The sequence below is a fragment of the Pan paniscus genome, chromosome 8 (genome assembly GCF_029289425.2).
Source record: "Pan paniscus chromosome 8, NHGRI_mPanPan1-v2.0_pri, whole genome shotgun sequence".
Classification (NCBI taxonomy): domain Eukaryota; kingdom Metazoa; phylum Chordata; class Mammalia; order Primates; family Hominidae; genus Pan; species Pan paniscus.
This window is the reverse complement of record NC_073257.2, coordinates 63,520,274-63,538,459: the sequence shown is the minus strand read 5'-3', so window position 1 is coordinate 63,538,459 and position 18,186 is coordinate 63,520,274. Positions and strand designations below refer to the sequence as shown.

General features: G+C 36.1%; 1 protein-coding gene across 4 annotated transcripts in view; it reads right to left on the bottom strand.

The window, feature by feature from the left end:
* The window catches only part of PRKG1 (protein kinase cGMP-dependent 1), a 1,295,238-nt gene that overhangs the window by 1,056,762 nt on the left and 220,290 nt on the right, over positions 1-18,186 (bottom strand). The gene's annotated exons all lie outside the window — the stretch shown is intronic.

The following is an 18,186-nucleotide window of genomic DNA, read 5'->3' as shown; positions in this document are numbered from 1 at the left end:
TGCCTTCTTATTCAAGATATGAACTAACCCTCCTAGTTTCTAATATCCTCAAATTGTATTAGTATGCTATTAAGCTTCTCTGTGAATTTATTAATAAATATATTGAACCAGACCAAAGTTTTCATCAAATTGGCATTAATGAATAACATTGCTACAGTTGATTATTCAAACAGCCAAAGATCTGCCTAACAAAATTATCACTCAGCTTACAGCCCTCATACTCATTGATAAAGATATTATAGGGAACACTGATGCACATCTTGCTAAAAACCAGATACACAACATCCATGACTTTCCAGTAATCTATCAGCCAATTAACTCATGCAAACAACAACAACGTAAAGTTTGACTCCATGACTTGATCATAGTGAATCTAGCTGAATCTTAGTAATCAACTTTTTCTTTCCTAAAAAATAATTTTGTAAATAAATAATCTGCCCCACATTATGCAGAATCATTTTTCTGTTTGTTCGTTTGTTTTTGCAGACAGAGTCTCACTCTGTCCCCCAGACTAGAGTGCTGTGGAGTGATCTTGGGTCACTGAAACCTCTGAATCCTGGGTTCAAGTAATTCTCATGCCTCAGCCTTCTGAGTAGCTGGGACTACAGGTGCCTGCCACCACACCTGGCTAACTTTTTGTATTTTAGTAGAGGCGGTGTTTCACCGTGTTGCCCAGGCTGATCTCAAACTCCTGAGCTCAGACAATCCATCCACCTTGGCCTCCCAAAGTGCTAGGATTACAAACATGAGCCATCGCGCCCAGCACAGAATCAATTTTGATTACTTAAATAAAGATGAGGGGATCTACATTATTCCCAGACTTTTTCTTAGAAGTTAAAAGAGTACTAGTTTCTGTGCTCTAGCAACTATTCTATATTCTGTGAGTTCTATACAGTGAATCTAGAACTTTTCTAAATCAGTATTTTTTAATGACAATGAGATTTTTTAAAGTCTCAGTTTATAGCCACATTCACTTAAAAAGCAACACCTTCACTATAGAGAAATACATACACACTGAATTTATATTATTATTAATAATAATGTATTTATGTATAATAAACAAAAAGTTAAGAAAACATAATTTTCTACTTTAGCAATGGCAGAGATTCTCAAAACAAAAGATTAAAAAGGAAAATAAGCTAAAATATGCTTCCCTTTGTTTTGAGGAAATGAAGCATATTAAACAAGCAAATCAGCAGACAAATATGGGTTCCTGGTAGAACTTTCTTTGGATACAATTATATATTAATACATTAATTCATAATTTGGTGTGCACAATGGACTGAATACCTACGTCTCCTCAAAATGCATATGCTGGAATCCTAACCCTTAAGGGGATGGGATTAGGAGGCAGGGTCTTCGGGAGGTAATTAGTGCATAAGTAAGGGTAGATCCCTCATGGATGAGATGAGGGCCCTTATAAAAGAGAGCCCAGTGAACTAGCTAGCTTCTTCTACCACATGAGGACACAGAGAGGAGGCAACATGTATGTGAAAGGGGGCCTTCACCAGACACTAAATACGCCGGCGCCTCCAGACACAGAATCTTCCAAACTCCAGAACTGTGAAAAATAAATTTCTCTTGTTTATAAGCTACACAGTTTGTAGTATTTTGTAATAACAGCCCAGATGGACTAAAACAGTGTATATTTCCTTTCATGTTAACTGCAAATCAAAGTTCTCTCTTCCTATTTTCATCACCAACACTAAATTTATATGCTCTTTGGAAGTGGGGGCAGGGGGTAGGCGATGGGAAGCAGGGGCATGGCTAAAACTGCCAAACAGTTTTCATGGATTATTTCCAAATTGGATGATTCCACTGGGCCAGATTCTGCCCACCTCAACCCTCCCTATAATTTCAACCATATGCGGTCCTCTTCAATTCTATTCTCAGAATAAACATGATGATGAAATAGGGCTTGGATTTTACTTAAGAGGCTGCATACTTCAGTGACAAGCAAGCTCGTTCTTCTAAGTACCCTGTAATCCTGTTTACAGAAATATAGGACGCTCTGTAGGAGAAAAATAAAATGAAAGTAAATGTGTTCTTATGTATGTGATAACTTTCTCAGTTACAACAGGATATAAAATATTGTGCCACCTGGGAAAAATTTCTCAAGCACAAATGCAAATTAGTTTGATGTCTGAAAATATTCACTATCTGCTAAATCTCTGAGCAATAAATATTCATTGCTAGACAATGACAACTTCTTATTAAAGAGAATAGGATGGGAACAAGGCTGAAGAGATCGTTAGGATGGAACATGCTACCATGGAAAAATCTGCCTGGCACTCAGGCCCTTGAATTAGGTGGACACATCTTTCTCTGACTCCTTAGTGATTCTAATGATGATGCTGATGATACCTAAACTGACAGAAGGAACTGAAACCCAGAACTTCCCACTGAAAACGTTAACTTTTCCAGTGTGTCCAAATCTGTCACACTTGGCAGGTCTAGATGAAGGCAATGGCAGGCTTACACAAAACCACAAAATACAGTTTATCTTCTGTCTTCCAGCAGTGCCTCTTTTCCTATTTTCCCACTCCATGGTCCCTCTCTATTCTGGTCTATGTGTCCTTATGCTTGCTTCTTTTTTACACAAAGATACCATTTACAGGATGGGCATGTAGAAGAGAATTATAAAAACCTGCTCCTAATCAAAGCACACTTTCCCTTAGAGCCAGTCATTTCAGCAATGTATTCAAAGTAAAACAATGAAATGAACTATATTTAATCCAGAGCTAAGAATGAGTGACTGCTTCAATTTATTCTTCAGCAGAGTATTTGCATTATATTTGTGAACCAACATACTTTTATCTGTCAAGTCTACTTTTAAGGCTTTATCATTAGAAAATAATTATATGTGCAGAATAAAATGGTGATGTCTTTCTCGAAGAATTGTTTTTATAATAATAAATTTAAAAATGGAAATAGGCCAAAAGAATAAAAAGAAGAAATTAGTAAATTATATCTTATACAGCCATTAAATTTATGTCTGTAGAAATATACATCTCACATGGTAAGATATTTATGATATACTAAGTAAAAGGACAAATTTTTTTATGGATAGTAGAATCCTATAGAGAATACATTTATATAGATATTCACTCGTGTATGTGTGTATGTATGCACTAGGCATAGTGCAAAGCACTTTGTAAACAAGAACACATATGGCCTCTACTTATATGAAGTATACATGTGGGCTCAAATACAGACATTAACTTAAGTCAGCAGACAAAAATTTCTGTCTTCATGGGGTTTATATCTTTTTCTTGGTTCTTTTTGCCTGGCACATATTGCTTGTGATATTAAAATAATAATTTTGAACTTTTTTATAACTATAAAAATGTTCTCTCTTTTCCCAGATTGCTTGAAACACAATCAACAATCAGAATCTAGGTGATTTCCAGGAGCTACAGAGGGTGGGGGACGTGAGGATATGTAGATCAATGGGTACAAACTTCCAGGTATAAAATGAGTAAGTTCTGGGGCTATAATATACAACGTGGTGATTACAGTTAATATTACTCTATTGTTTACTTGTATTTTGTGAAGTGAGTAGATTTTAAGTGCCCTTACCCTCCCCCCCACTGCCCCCCGCCACACACAAACACACTGAGTAACAAATTACAGTGATGGATATGTTATTTAGTTTGATTATGGTAATCGTTTCATATTGTATACATATGTACTTTTATAATGTATACAAGTACAATGTATACATATGTATACAAGTACAATGTATACATATGTATACCTTACATATATACATTTTTTGTTTATCAATTATATTTCCATACACCTGGAAAAAAATGCAGAATTCAGAAAACTTAGAGGGGGTGTTGTGGGCAGGAATACCATAATTCCTACCGTCAGGGCCTCTTCTCATGAAGTACTCATACTTATGGTGGCCACCCTAATATAAAGAAATATAAACTACCCCTGTGCTATAATTCTTATATCTAGAACCATAAAACCATGAGACTTCCTTCTCTGAATTTCTCAGTGTTACCTCTAAATCCATTACTTAAACTTTGGGCGAGAGTTATTTATGAAACAAATAGACTAAGCAAATTTCTCAACCTTATTAAAGAAATGAAGTAAGGGGGTTTTGCTAAAGAAAGGGTCAGAACTTCTATGAAAAGATCAGAACAGAAATCAATTAAGCATTTCTGACCATAGGCAAATTAGAAAATCCCTAGACAGTTAATGCCAGAGTGTTTGAACCAATTAAACCACCAAGATGAGCAGAGACAACATTGATTAATGTTCTACTTGGAAATCAAGTTTTATATTTAGGTCTGTGGAAAAAGAAAATGAGGCAGACTGCTTTCCTCAACAAAACCCTTATTTTGAAGTAACTTTGGTTTTAGAGTAGACAAGTGAAGGTGGGAGGAACAGTTCCTCTCTTTCTCCACTACAATCCAATTTTTCCATAGAAAAATATGAAACAGGCTGGGCGCGGTGGCTCATGCCTGTAATCCCAACACTTTGGGAGGCTGGGGTGGGGGGGCGCGGATCACGTGAGGCCAGAAGTTCAAGAACAGCCTGGCCAAAGTGGTGAAACCCCGTGTCTAATACAAATACAAAAAAATTAGCCAGGCGTGGTGGTGGGCACCTGTAATCTCAGCTACTCGGGAGGCCAAGGCAGGAGAATTTCTTGAACCCGGGATACGGAAGTTACAGTGAGCCAAGATGGTGCCATTGTACTCCAGCCTGGGCGACGAGTGAAACTCCCTCTCAAAAAAAAAAAAAAAGAAAGAAAAGAAAAATATGAAACAAAAATATAAAGGGGAAGAAAAATGCTCCTCTTTTATTATTTTCTGCCTCTGATGCTTAGCCTTTGTTGAGGCACTGCTGGTTGGACTAGATAACTACCTTTCATTGTTATCTTATCAAAAGAGATTTATTTACTGCTCACTATTTTCCTCTTTAGAAAGATGAGCTCTACTTTAAAGTTAAATAATGCAGAACATGGTTAGGAAAAAAAAAAAAGGTTCACTTTTGCCAATCTTTTTTTTTTTTTTTAGAACACATTGTATCGACTTGCTGAAATTATCGTGGTGGCTGCTGTTGTAAACCAAGGAACCATGTAAAAAGACTGGCCTCTACGCTACATTTACAAACAGTGTAAAATTTAGTGTTAACTGGTTGATCAGAAAATAGTGCTATTTTTATAATTCTTGGAACTTATACAAAGAGAGATTTAGAAACTTATCATTTTAATTAATTTGTGCACATCTTAAATATATATATTTTGATATCATAGATCTAGATGGCTGACATAATAATACAGAGATAATTTAAACTCCCTTTAGTCACTTGAGAATTTTAATGCATTCATTAGAAATGTGATGTGAGAGACTATTTTATTAAAAATACATCAGATAAAAAAGTCATTGTCTTTTCAAAGCATCAATTAGTAAAGAACTAACTAGGGAGTTACTCTAAATATGTCTTACATTTTTACAAAATTTAAAAAAATTAAAAGAAAACTATATTTGGTGAAAATACATTAACTTTAGTTTACTTTGCTAAAGCAAGTGTATTTTCCAACTCACAAAATCTACTTTCATTAAAATATATTTTATCTAATTATTGGACAAATGTACTAAACAATAACCCAGTGCTGAATGAAACATATTGGAACTAAGCATCTTAATTACAAATATTATACTATAAGATTAGATTTCTACATACTACAATCCCAACACAGAAAAATGTTTCTTATTCCTTTTCCATTTCCAATTTGTCTTTATCCTCTTTATTTAATTCTTTATAAATTTTAGTACACCTCATTCCCTCTTCTCCAAATTGAAATTGCTTATATATTTTAATTTATACCTACTTTTAATAATGTTTTATTCAATGTATATTATTCCCACATCTCCAAAAATAAACTTCCCTATACATACAAACACAAGATCCTTAGATAGATATAAGTGAAAAAGTATTTTTACCTTTTAATGTTAGCTACTTTATCACTCAACCATGGCAAACAATGAATAAAATGCTGTTGATCCAGATACTAGATGTTTATTTATAGCTCCATACTCTTGGTATAATGGTAATTGCTGTCACTAATACTGGTGTCCTATACTATGATTTTGTGCATTTTTTACACCCTCGTGACTGTGAATTCTCTGTTAGATTTTTCCATCTGCTTTTTAAGTAGCCTTTTGGTCTTTGTTTCTTTTCCTGGCTGTTTAAAACACACCCTTCAAAATTATATTATCTTTTTATTCCTTTGTAACAAATTCATGGAAACCTAGTGGCTTAAAACAACACTCACTTATAATCTCTTAGTTTCTTTAGGTCAGAAATCAGGTGGGTTTGGCTGGGTTCTTATCTGAAGGCTCTCTGATGAATAATCCACTTCTAAGCTCTTTCAGGCTGTTGACAGAATTTGGTTCCTTGTGGCTATAGGACTGTGGTCCTTGTGTCCTGGAAGATTGTCAGCCAGTGGCCTCTCCAAACTCTGTAAGGTTGTTTATATTTCTTCTTGTATTGTTCCCTGAATCTTCAACCAAGCAACAGCACATCATATCCTTCTTGTACTACAAATCTCTCTGACTTCCTCTTCTGCCCTCCTCTTCTGCCTTCCTTTTCTGCCAGGAGCTGGTAAAGTTCTCTGCTTATAAGGCCCAACCAGATAATCTTCCTATTTTAAGGTCAGCTGGTCCATATAACAGAATACAATCAGGGGAGCGAGATCACATCATATTCATAGGATCAGGACATGTGGAATCTTGGGGGTCATTCCTAGAAATTCTGCCTATCACAGAAATCTAACTCAAATTTCACCACTGACAGGAAACCTTAGATATCCACTCATTAACTTCTCCCGCCAATCCTTCACTTCCTCTCTATTTGAAATTTAAACAGATGCTCCTTCTTACCTTTTTTTTAAATTTTATTATTATTATTATTTTTTAGATGGAGTCTCGCACTGTGGCCCAGGCTTTAGTGCAGTGGTGTGATCTTGGCTCACTGCAACCTCTGCCTCCTGGGTTCAAGTGATTCTCGTGTCTCAGCCTCCTGAGTAGCTGGGATTACAGGCACCTGCCACCACACCCGGGTAACTTTTTTGTATTTTTAGTAGAGACGGGGTTTCACTATGTTGGCCAGGCTGGTCTCAAACCCCTGACCTTGTGATCCACCCGCCACAGCCTCCCGAAGTGCTGGGATTACAGTTATGGGCCACTGCGCCCGGCCGCTCCTCCTTTACTTCTACAGCATCCCACTGTGTACCTAGATTAAAGCATTCATCACACTACAGTACACTGCTTGTCTACTAGTCTGAGAAGACTTAACTATGTAACCCCAGAATTTAGACCAGTGCGAATCAACATAATAGATGCTCACCTGATAAACATATGTTTAACAATTTATATATATGTACCTTTAAGGTCAATGAAAAACATAAGTTATGTTCGGTGTAAACTGTAGTATTGAAGTGTGTTCACCACTAATTTTTGAAAATGAGTAATCTGTATTCATAGGTAAAATTATCAGCTGATACTACTCATTTAATTAAAATTTCATATTCATTAAAAATAATTTGAAAGTATTTCTAAAATGTATTAAGAATAATTGCTGCTGCACTAACTGCTTCATCTCATTTAATCAAAACAATTCCATTTTAGAGATGAGGAAACTGAGACTTTGAGAGGTTAAATAACTTGCCCAAGGTAAAGTGACTACAAAGTTAGTGAAGCCACCATAGTATCTGAACATTCTGGCTGCTATGCTATCTTCTTCCTTCCTTCCTCCCCTTCTTCTCTCCTTCTTCCACTCCCTCCCTCTCTCCTTCCTTTCTTTGATATTTATTGATATTAATTATGTGTAGGCATTGGGCTAACCATTATCAATCAATAAACTTGGGTCCCAATCTTTTTTTGTTTATTTCTAGAAATAATATCTTTATCATATGTATTCATAGCACTTAACACAAACAAAATATCAAGACATTACCTCATAAAATAATATTTTTATGCATTGGTGTTTATATTTAATATGCATTTAAAATTACCCATCACTGATCTTGTTTTTATGTAAATGCCAAATACATATATATGCCAAATATATATATAAATGCCAAATACATATATATACATATATATATATATATGAAGATAGATGAACTATAATGAAAGTAGACTTCAAAATATGCTAGTCATTAGTAACTTTCTGTGGGAAAAACTGATGAGAAAATTTAAACAAGGAAATTCCATCTTGCCCAACTGTGATCTCATAGTTGAGGATAGTGTATGAACCACAGATGGTGGGAATGAGGAAGCCACACATGTTTATAGTGACTTCAACTTCACCAAAACAAAGATCTGTGCCTTAGAGCAACGTTTTTGTTACAAAACAAAGTCATACTCAAATATATTGCATCTTTCTGCTCAGGGCCTCCAATGCAATGTTTAAAAACATTTAGATCTAGTCATTGTTATAACAGATACTGTATTTACCTCATTAGAAAATACATGCCTTTCAAATTTTTACAAAATTATGTTGTTAAATAACAGTTAACGACATAAGTATCACAGTTCATTTACATTACAAAGTATGTAAACATGAATTAGTGCTATTCCTAAAATGGCCCTTGAAATGTACAAGTGCTGAAGCCATAGTGAATTATGAGATGTTAATCACTTGTAAGACCTGAGATTCAGATGAAGGAGGGAACTGAAAGAAAGGAGGAATTTGTTACCCTTGCAGAGAAACTCTAAAGAAATCCTTGGAAATTATTTTACAAAAATAAATCCAAATAGTAAAATAATTAGCTTTTCCATTTTTCTTGCTATACATTTGCCATCCATAATCAGGTCTGAATTCAAATAACTGCACAGGAGTGTTTACAAGGGGTAAAGAGAGAACTGATTTATGTAAATAATAGATCATGTTTATAAAGGCCATCTGTGTGAGCCCAGAACTAAGGCCAGAAACAGAAGTACCAATTTATACCACAGGAAAATTATTCCTAACTCATAGAAGGACTGTTTGTGGGCAGAGGCACTTTATTTGTGTAAATGTAAATAGAAAAAATGTGTTTCATTCTCAAAATAAACACTGAATTCTAATGTATAAAAATTTCGATAATCCAACACCCTCACAATGTTCTTTTTCAGTCATCTCCAGATCTCTTCTTTTGTAATCATCCACTTGCATATTTATTATTAAAAGAGAGATGGTGATAGATTTTGCTTTACTCTTTTCTAAGGCATTTTTCCCCACACCAGACTTATTAGGTAATGAGTTCTTAAACCATTTAGACACGGCTAAAGAAAAAAATGGATTAAGATGCTGTGAAGATATGTATAATTTTATATGTGTAAAATAAGCCATTCCCTTCTCTCATGTAAACTCAGAGAATATTTCCAGGTGTAATTTTTATATCTATGAAAGAAGGTCACACATCTCTGATTCAGTAACAGCTTGTGTTGTAGAAATGCATATAAAGGTACACATACATAAACACACAATTATACACAGTCAAATTATTGCTATTCCTAAAATGGCCTCAGTGGGTATTAAACTTTAACTATCACCCATGAGCTTTTCAATTTGACTATCTGCACAGGAGATCATTTTCTTATTTTTTATTTAATGACAATGGAGGCTAAACCAGGCTAGATTTATGTTTTGTCTTATAAGATGGAAAATGACAATGATTTTATTCTCATGTATACAAGTTGTAAGTCTAGAAGCATTTGGGGGAACAAGGTGGAATTTATATTATAGTAGCCTGATATTCAGCAAAAAGGAGACAATTTACTACCAAATATACTTTTTAAATCCCCCTGAAAAAATCAATGCTGAATTAGCTGAAATATTTACACACACCCATACCACTTGAATACATGTTAGAATTCCTACCTTTCCATTCAAATCTTAGTTCAAACATCTTATTTATGAAGACCTGTGTGGAATTCTCAAGCAGTTAGCATCCCTGTTTTCCTACATAATCTTGAAAATGATGATGACAGCATTTATTATAAGAAAAGTTATATAGTGCCAGTTACTGTCTTAAGTATTTTGCATATGTTAATTCACACAATCCTCACACCAATGTCCTGAAACGGTTATATTTGGGTTTTTTAAAACCAGTGAGGAAACCCAGGCACAGAGAAGTTAAGTAACTTGTTTAAGGTCATAAAGATGGCAAGTGGAAGTACTGTTACTCAAATCAAGGCAGTCTGGCTCCAGAGTCCAAACACTTAAACATTACAACAGAATCTCTGTTGACTTTCTGTTTACAAAATGGGAGCAATAACATGTGTCCATAGTATTGCTTTGTAAATTATGTAAGATAACTTATGTAAAGATCTTAGTGCCCTACCCAATGAAGAGCACTGCTGAATGTTGTTATTGCTACCAAGCAGTTATCTTTAGTCAGACTTCCATCCTCTGCTACAGTAGGAATTCTTTGGGGATGGGGTTTACATTCATTCATCTGCTCATTCATTCATCCCACAAATATTCAATGAGCAACTCCTGTGGGCCAGGTCCTATACCAAGTCCTGCAAGCACTCATCTCTGAAGGCCCAGCACTAATAGCAGACAAACACAGTTCTACCTCAGGGCCTTGGCACTTAATATTTGCTCCATTTGGAAAGCTATTTTCTATGTCATTTCAAGGCTTGTTTCCTCACTTTATTCTCTCTCCTCTAATGTTATTTCTTCAAAGACACCTTCCATGAACACTTCTAAAAAGTAGTGCTTTTCAGGGCTCTGTATTTCTTACTCTGCTTTAGGTTTTCTACATACACCTATCACTGTTATAACTACTAGAATGTAAGTTCTGTATATAGAGGAATTTCCAGTTCTATAGACAGAATCCAGAATGGTAGGCTACCAAGTTTTTGTCATACTGGTGAAAGAAAGAAGTGGAAGGTGGAAGGGAAGAAGAGAGGGATGGAGAGGGAGAGACAAAGAATGTTGATCAATGACTGTTTTATAAACATGAAAACATTTTCATCCCTTCTTGACCAAAGCACCTCTTACCATGAATAAACAAATGCCAGCATTCCTCTACTCCCTTCCTCCTCCATTCCCCCTGCAAAAATCCCACAGGGCTCCCCAAGCTTGCCCCTCAGTTTCTATTCAGCTGTCTTCCCTATGAACTTAAGGTTCTTACCATTTCAATTTCAACACCTGTTCTCACTCCTCCTAAGAAAAAATGTATATGACCTCCATGGAGACCAGCTTTCCTTTTTGTTTCTAACAATGCTGAAGAGCTATAATTTAGCAGCATAAGTGGTAGTTGTAATCACTTGTAATTTATCATCCAACTGCACAGACTAATTCACGATCAAAGAAAAAGCTCTCCTTATTTTTCAATTATTAAAAATAAGCATTTGCGGATTCTTTCTTCAAACATGACACTATTAATTAGCAGCAAATGCGCTGTTGAGCATCTTTTTAAATAACAGTAATGAATTTACACTAACCCTTTCCCTCCTGGGATCAGTCTAATCATTTATGGTAGTTCTGATTGGCATTAGTTGATTCACATTGTTTTCTCTTTTTGGAAACATGATAGGATTGCTGTCCCTGACCTTTTGAAGTTAGACGCCCACGCTGTAACTTGCTTTAGCCAATGAGTTGAGGGTAGAAGTGACAAGGTCACTTAAAAGAAAATTTCAAAGAGCAAGTGACAATCTTTCATTTTCCCTTCAGTGGTGATTTGCAAACATGTGTCAAGAGTGAGTCTTCTGTGGGTTTCTGTGTAAAGATATTGGGCAGAGGTCCCCTGCCAATCCACGTGCTCATGTAAAGTGATTGTAAAAACAAAGCTTTGCTGTTAGTTCATTGATATTTGACAGCTGTTCTCCGGGCCTAATTGTGGTGGTTCAAACCTGTAATCCCAGCACTTTGGGAGGCCAAGGGGGAGGACTGCTTGAGCTCAGCGGTTTGAGATCAGACTGGGCAACATAATGAGACACCGTCTCTACCAAAAAAAAAAAAAAAAAAAAAAATAGCTGGGGGTGTGGCAAGCGACTCTGGCCCCAGATAGGAAGTAGAGGTGGGAGAATCATTTGAGCCCAGGCAGGAGAGGCCTCAATGAGCAGTGATCATGCCACTGCGCTCCAGCCTGGGCAAAAGAGCAATACCCTGTCAAAAAAAAAAAAGAGTTTTTCTTTTTCTGTGGCAACACTTGGTCCATCCTGACTGATTAAGTAGCAAGGTAAGATCTGTACCTATACAAAGTACAGATAATTCATACTGCTGACTCCATGCCCTGGTAACCTAACATAGATATTTCAATCATGCTACAGAAATGTCAGGGGACAATTATCATTGAAGGGACAAACTTCACGTGGATTATGAAACCATAGTGTAACCTTTTCATGTGCTCCTTTGACAACCTGAGACCTTTTAAAGAGGCTATTAAGGAATCATACATGTGTATGTACATATGTGTACACAGGTGACATATATATAATATCACCTATTGTATATCTTTAAAAGGGCTTTTAGGGGAATCATAAGACTACCATTCCATTCTTCTAATATTAGAAATAACTCTAGGTGCTTTAGGTTCTCTAACAAAATTTTTGAACTCAGTTGTAAAGTTTTTCACTATAATATTACACTTTGGAAAATATATAAATATGTTTTTTTCTTTTTGTTTAAGTAAGAATGATGAATCTGATTCCAAACGAGAACTATAAACAAAAGGCCATTCTTTTGCCTCTAAATCTTATGGATAAATCTTCAAGATGCTAGAAATATCTCATCAAATAACACATGAATAAAACAACTTCCCATTCTGTAACATATTCTTTCAGTTTCTTAAAAAATTACTTCTCTCTTGCTCTCTCACCCCTGCACACACACATAAACACACACACACACGCACTTCACAAAATGCAATATTCAGAAGAACCAAAGATTCAGTTTAAGTCTTTTTTAAAATAAGTTATATTATCTTTATGAAAATAATATTTTAAAGTAATATTGCATTAGTTTCAGCCAAATTACAACAATGACTTCACCAGGCATGGCTACTGAATATAATGCAAATTCTTCTAACATCTGCCCAGGCAATGAGCAATTCCAAATGAGTGGTCACTCCATGTGAGATACTTCAGTTGTCTTTTGCAAAATCTCACTGCTAGAAAGACATATATAACTACTCATTTTTTTATTATTATTATACTTTAAGTTTTAGGGTACATGTGCACAACGTGCAGGTTTGTTACATATGTATACATGTGCCATGTTGGTGTGCTGCACCCATTAACTGGTCATTTAGCATTAGGTATATCTCCTAATGCTATACCTCCCCCCTCCCCCAACCCCACAACAGTCCCCAGTGTGTGATGTTCCCCTTCCTGTGTCCATGTGTTCTCATTGTTCAATTCCCACTTATGAGTGAAAACATGCGGTGTTTGGTTTTTTGTCCTTGCGATAGCTTGCTAGAGAATGATGGTTTCCAGCTTCATCCATGTCCCTACAAACGACATGAACTCATCATTTTTTATGGCTGCACAGTATTCCATGATGTATCTGTGCCACATTTTCTTAATCCAGTCTATCACTGTTGGACATTTGGCTTGGTTCCAAGTCTTTGCTACTGTGAATAGCGCCGCAATAAACATACATGTGCATGTGTCTTTATAGCAGCATGATTTATAATCCTTTGGGTATATACCCAGTAATGGCATGGCTGGGTCAAATGGTATTTCTAGTTCTAGATCCCTGAGGAATCGCCACACTGACTTCCACAATGGTTGAACTAGTTTACAGTCCCACCAACAGTAAAAGTGTTCCTATTTCTTCACATCCTCTCCAGCACCTGTTGTTTCCTGACTTTTTAATGATCGCCATTCTAACTGGTGTGAGATGGTATCTCACTGTGGTTTTGATTTGCATTTCTCTGATGGCCAGTGATGATGAGTATTTTTTCATGTGTTTTTTGGCTGCATAAATGTCTTCTTTTGAGAAGTGTCTGTTCATATCCTTTGCCCACTTTTTGATGGGGTTGTTTGTTTTTTTCTTGTAAATTTGTTTGAGTACATTGTAGATTCTGGATATTAGCCCTTTGTCAGATGAGTAGGTTGCAAAAATTTTCTCCCATTCTGTAGGTTGCCTGTTCACTCTGATGGTGGTTTCTTTTGCTGTGCAGAAGCTCTTTAGTTTAATTAGATCCCATTTGTCAATTTTGGCTTTTGTTGCCATTGCTTTTGGTGTTTTAGATATGAAGTCCTTGCCCATGCCTATGTCCTGAATGGTATTGCCTAAGTTTTCTTCTAGGGTTTTTAGGGTTTTAGGTCTAACATGTAAGTCTTTAATCCATCTTGAATTAATTTTTGTATAAGGTGTAAGGAAGGGATCCAGTTTCAGCTTTCTACATATGGCTAGCCAGTTCTCCCAGCACCATTTATTAAATAGGGAATCCTTTCCCCATTTCTTGTTTTTGTCAGGTTTGTCAAAGATCAGATAGTTGTAGATATGCGGCATTATTTCTGAGGGCTCTATTCTGTTCCATTGGTCTATATCTCTGTTTTGGTACCAGTATCATGCTGTTTTGGTTACTGTAGCCTTGTAGTATAGTTTGAAGTCAGGTAGTGTGATGCCTCCAGCTTTGTTCTTTTGGCTTAGGATTGACTTGGCAATGCAGGCTCTTTTTTGGTTCCATATGAACTTTAAAGTAGTTTTTAAATTCTTTGAAGAAAGTCATTGTTAGCTTGATGGGATGGCATTGAATCTATAAATTACCTTGGGCAGTATGGCCATTTTCACGATATTGATTCCTCCTATCCATGAGCATGGAATGTTCTTCCATTTGTTTGTATCCTCTTTTATTTCATTGAGCAGTGGTTTGTAATTCTCCTTGAAGAGGTCCTTCACATCCCTTGTAAGTTGGATTCCTAGGTATTTTATTCTCTTTGAAGCAATTGTGGATGGGAGTTCACTCATGATTTGGCTCTCTGTTTGTCTGTTATTGGTGTATAAGAATGCTTGTGATTTTTGTACATTGATTTTGTATCCTGAGACTTTGCTAAAGTTGCTTATCAGCTTAAGGAGATTTTCGGCTGAGACGATGGGGTTTTCTAGATATACAATCATGTCATCTGCAAACAGGGTCAATTTGACTTCCTCTTTTCCTAATTGAATGCCCTTTATTCCCTTCTCCTGCCTGACTGCCCTGGCCAGAACTTCCAACACTATGTTGAATAGGAGTGGTGAGAGAGGGCATCCCTGTCTTGTGCCAGTTTTCAAACGGAATGCTTCCAGTTTTTGTCCATTCAGTATGATATTGGCTGTAGGTTTGTCATAGATAGCTCTTATTATTTTGAGATATGTCCCATCAATACCTAATTTATTGAGAGTTTTTAGCATGAAGGGCTGTTGAATTTTGTCAAAGGCCTTTTCTGCATCTATTGAGATAATCATGTGGTTTTTGTCCTTGGTTCTGTTTATATGTTGGATTACGTTTATTGATTTGCATATGTTGAACCAGCCTTGCATCCCAGGGATGAAGCCCACTTGATCATGCTGGATAAGCTTTTTGATGTGTTGCTGGATTCGTTTTGCCAGTATTTTATTGAGGATTTTTGCATCAGTGTTCATCAAGGATATTGGTCTAAAATTCTCTTTTTTTTGTTGTGTCTCTGCCAGGCTTTGGTATCAGGATGATGCTGGCCTCATAAAATGAGCTAGGGAGGATTCCCTCTTTTTCTATTGATTGGAATAGTTTCAGAAGGAATGGTACCAGCTCCTCCTTCTACCTCTGGTAGAATTCGGCTGTGAATCCATCTGGTCCTGGACTTTTTTTGGTTGGTAAGCTATTAATTATTGCCTCAATTTCAGACCTGTTATTGGTCTATCTAGAGATTCAACTTCTTCCTGGTTTAGTCTTGGGAGAGTGTATGTGTCGAGGAATTTATCCATTTCTTCTAGATTTTCTAGTTTATTTGCGTAGAGGTGTTTACAGTATTCTCTGATGGTAGTTTGTATTTCTATGGGATCAGTGATGATACCCCTTTGTCATTTTTTATTGCGTCTATTTGATTCTTCTCTCTTTTCTTCTATATTAGTCTTGATAGTGGTCTATCAATTTTGTTGATCTTTTCAGAAAACCAGCTCCTGGATTCATTGATTTTTTGAAGGGTTTTTTGTGTCTCTATTTCCTTCAGTTCTGCTCTGATCTTAGTTATTTCTTGCCTTCTGCTAGCTTTTGAATGTGTTTGCTCTAGCTTCTCTAGTTCCTTTAATTGTGATGTTAGGGTGTCAATTTTAGATCTTTCCTGCTTTCTCTTGTGGGCATTCAGTGCAATAAATTTCCCTCTACACACTGCTTTGAATGTGTCCCAGAGATTCTGGTATGTTGTGTCTTTGTTCTCGTTGGTTTCAAAGAACATCTTTATTTCTGCCTTCATTTCGTTATGTACCCGGTAGTCATTCAGGTGCAGGTTGTTCAGTTTCCATGCAGTTGAGTGGTTTTGAGTGAGTTTCTTAATCCTGAGTTCTAGTTTGATTGCACTGTGGTCTGAGAGACAGTTTGTTATAACTTCTGTTCTTTTACATTTGCTGAGGAGTGCTTTACTTCCAACTATTAACTACTCATTTTTTTATTGCGAGAAAATTGTTGCATGATACATTAAAAAGGGTTGGGAAGAGGTTTTCAAACACTATACCACAAAGAAAGTATGATTTGAAAAAGTCAGAACACACTTCCACTGCTCTCAAGCAATTAAGTCCAGGAAAAGTAATAGGTATGAAAAACCACTTCAATTGCCTTCAAGTTTAATGAAAATTGTGCCTGAATATGTCCAGAGAGAATATGAGCACAATGGGAATTGTTCTCAGGAAACACTTCAGTTCCTTTTGAAAATACAGAGAAAGAACAATATAGCACTAGCCCCAAATTTTGTATACTAATTTGTGTTTTGTTTTCATGCCTTATTAATATCAACCATCTTTTTGTGATAATTATCTCTTCCTAGTAAAATGGCAAAATGCAGCAAGAATAATATTCCAAAAGTAAGATATGAATAAAAAATTAAACCCATGTTACTTTTTCAAGTACTAAAAATAGTTTTAATTTATTGTCAATCATGTTAGTAACTACTAAAACAATAAAGAAAATAGGACAATCAACATTGTCTTTGTGTATACAATCTGAAACTACCTTAATGAGTGAACAGTTCTTACACATTATATTACTTTACTTTTACCAGGTGGAAACTGTAATGCTTCAGTTTAAGTCATGATGTTTTATTCCAAATACTTATCTGTTCACTGGATTCAAGCCTGGGCAGTCCCATAAATGCCTGGTGACAGGAATTACAGTGTGGACTGGATGAGGTTGTCAGTTAAGCGATCGGTATGAGGTCAATGAATATCTGTACTCTCTTACACCAATAAAGGAATACATTTCTGCACACTTTACAGGAGAAAAGAAAAACATTTCAGACAAAAAAAAAACCAGCTTTTGTCCATTTGCCAACACTAGTCAAAACAATATCTTTCTGTTTCTCTCTTCCACATAAACACAGAAATCTGAAAGTGAATATATCTGGGTGGCTTAAGAAAACCAAAATTTTCCATTGCTGGAGGGGCTTCTAGTTAGTTGATTTTTAAGACCCATTTTATAAATCTGCCTGCATCATTGCACCCATATCTAGTAAACTCTGCAGTGTTTATAAGTCACAAAATGCTTTCAGGAGAAAAATAAATTGATGAGAACACAAAAGGGAAAGTCCATCATTTAATGTCAAAATGAAGACACAATCCCTTCCTAATTTTCTACATGATAGTCCTATTCCATTTGAGGCAGGTAGTGAGAATATAAAATCCTAGGAGTATTTCCCAGCATGTCAAAATACTAACACATGTCAAAGACATCACCAGCAGAACATGTCCAGAATTGTGATGGCAAAAATCCCACTGGCCCAGCTCCAGGACCTTCCCTGATTTTCTTCCCTTTCATCCTCTGTACTCTGAACATGATCAGTTTCTTTTTGGTACCTTCTCAAATCAAACTCCACTAAGCCTTTTGCATTTTGAAGTCCCCTTCCCATTATCCAAGGAAATAGGTGGCTTCTCTCTCATTTCTGAACTCCCCTAACCCTTTTCATCCTTAATATTACAGAAAGGAAGCTTCATGTCTTGCTAAGAACATGCATTCCTACATACCAACTGGTAACAATGGGGCTGTGCTTACCT